Source organism: Penaeus japonicus, unplaced genomic scaffold (genome assembly GCF_977035675.1).
Source record: "Penaeus japonicus unplaced genomic scaffold, GWHDUDI00000001_assembly GWHDUDI00000001, whole genome shotgun sequence".
NCBI classification, from domain to species: Eukaryota; Metazoa; Arthropoda; class Malacostraca; order Decapoda; family Penaeidae; genus Penaeus; species Penaeus japonicus.
This window is the reverse complement of record NW_028234403.1, coordinates 46,756,458-46,758,957: the sequence shown is the minus strand read 5'-3', so window position 1 is coordinate 46,758,957 and position 2,500 is coordinate 46,756,458. Positions and strand designations below refer to the sequence as shown.

General features: G+C 33.9%; 1 protein-coding gene across 1 annotated transcript in view; it reads left to right on the top strand.

Annotated features, from left to right (window-relative positions):
* The window catches only part of LOC122261522 (RAS oncogene family member Rab32), a 6,778-nt gene that overhangs the window by 740 nt on the left and 3,538 nt on the right, over positions 1 to 2,500 (top strand). The window lies entirely within an intron of this gene.

Below are 2,500 nucleotides of genomic sequence, written 5' to 3'. Positions count from 1 at the left end.
AGTGATTTTTAAATGATTAAATATATATATACTATTATAGGTTCTTTGCAGATTGTGGGTAAGAAAACATCATAATCTATGTTTATTTTTTTGTTTATTTGTTTTATCTTTTCTGTTTTATTCTTTTTGAGACAAAAAATTTCATCTTTTTGTTGGTATCCTGCAAGTATATATTGATGGATGGGGTAATAAAAAATATAATTGTTATAGTTTTATATTATTTATACCACAGTTTGAAATTTATGTATTTAAAAAAACTAGAAAGTTTAGAATGATACAAAAAACATCTGCAAAATAGTATGAACATTGTATGTACAATTCATATAACGTAAATAATTTATATATAGAAGATATTGCCAACATAGCATACAAATATTTCAGCTAGGTTTCACTTTGATAAGATCAGATAACAATATCTTTATTGTTGTAATATTTACAGCATTGCAATTATTATGAATAAACTAGGAGGTGATAGATATTTAATTTCAAATAATACAAAGGATTTCTAAATTATCTGTTTGCAACAAAGTTGCCTCAATGCCACAAAATAGCAGAAGGGTTGTAACACAGAACAAAATTAATAGTAGTAGATGATGAATGTAAAGAGGTGGTATTATTATAGTAACTGAGATGATGTGAGAGCAAAATTCTCTATTCATTCAGAATATTTATTAATGCATTGGTTACTCTTGGTCTAGAGTTGTCAGCTCTCCTGAGTGATTACAACATTATTTGTTTATTGTATTGAATGGTTCTAACTTATTCAAAGTACCAAGGCACTGGTGTACAGACCATTGAACAGATATACCAATGTCATATGAATAGACCACTTAGTAAAACTGACTTTGTTTCTTAACCCATTTGAGCTGGTTGACTTACCATCACATTCAGTGGTTTTTGGGTCAGACACTGGTGACGAGATATTTGGTCAAGGCCGGCGTGCCGGGTGAGCAGGCTTATAGCGCTTGCTTGTGGTTAGTGTGCCCGATAATCCTGAGGTGTTAGGCTTATGCATTCGAAAACCCTGGCATTCTGACCATTTAGAGCTGGAATAGCCCCAGCGTGAATGGGTTAACTTTTTAACTCTACCCACGGAGTACCCATGGGCAGTGTGCCTAAAATCTTGCTATCAGTACTCAGGTGTGAATTGGTAGCTAAAGTCTTTGATCTAATATATTCCTTGTTGAATGATTACTGCATTAGTTTTCAGATAAGGTTCATAATTCCATATGTATATTGATGTTATTAGAACACATGTTCAATTTTATCACAAACCTTAATTTTCCATTAGTAAATTCCCCCTAGTTTGTGATGAAATTCCTGGGTACAATGTCAAGATATATGCTAATAAAGCTGATACATATACTTCTTCATGATACAAGAACTGGCTTCAAACTACCTCAGATTCTGAGAACATTTAGAAATTATTTTTTCTTATAGATAGCCCTTTTCCAAACAAGTGTATCATTTGATTGTTAGTTGTTGAAGGATGAATATCAAAGAGCTGCCTCTAGTATTATATTTCTCTATAAGGCAATTTCTTTATTTTCTTTTTGCAAAAAAAAACAAAAAAAAACTTAATTTTGATTATTTGTTAAATTATTCTAATTACATGGATATTTACATGGATAAAGTAATATTTGCAAGTTAGGCTGGAATTGTTCATGTTTGTATGATTGTGATATTTACAAGTTTGTCATTATTGCTCTTGTTTTAGTGATGGACTCATTGGTTATGATTAACAGTTAATTGATTTAATGAAATTGATTAAACAAAATGTATATTTCTTAAGAGGAGACCTGCAACTAAGACTGCAAATGTAGATGAATTGATAGTTATAAAAGGAAGAAGGTAGTAAACCAATGCACTCCAGTGTATCACACGTTGGAAAAGTGTCATGAGAATAGTTAGAGCCAGAAATTTAGGCCTAAATATGCCTTGAGGAGCATAATTTGTCTTGGTTATCTTCCGTAACATGAGGCCAAATCAAGATAATGATAGCAAATACCTAATAAATGAGTCCTCTTTCTGTTGATGAACAACACAGTCTGATTACCATTTGTAATTCAAGGTGGCCAGATATTCTGAAGATTGGATACATGATAGTAGCATTTTAGAATGTCTAATCACTAATGTCAAAAACCCTAATACATTTTTTTCTTGTCAAAGGGCCAAATTGTCACTTTACTGCCAGAAAAGACACGAATATGCAACACTGTTACTCAAACCCAAAATTCATTATTCCCCAGATATTTTTTGTGAGCATAAACATCATATTATGTGTTGCCAGTTAGAACTTACTCCTTGGTTGTTAACCCATTCACACCGGGGCCGTTCCGGCTTTGCGCGGTCGCAATACCGGGGTTCTCGAACGCATAAGCCTAACGCCTCGAGATTCTCGGGCGCACAAGCCGCGAGCCTGGGTTGCCCGCTCGCTCTACCCGAGCGCGCAGCTTCCCCTCATAGCACGTCCAGGGCGTCTGAAACGAAATCCACAATA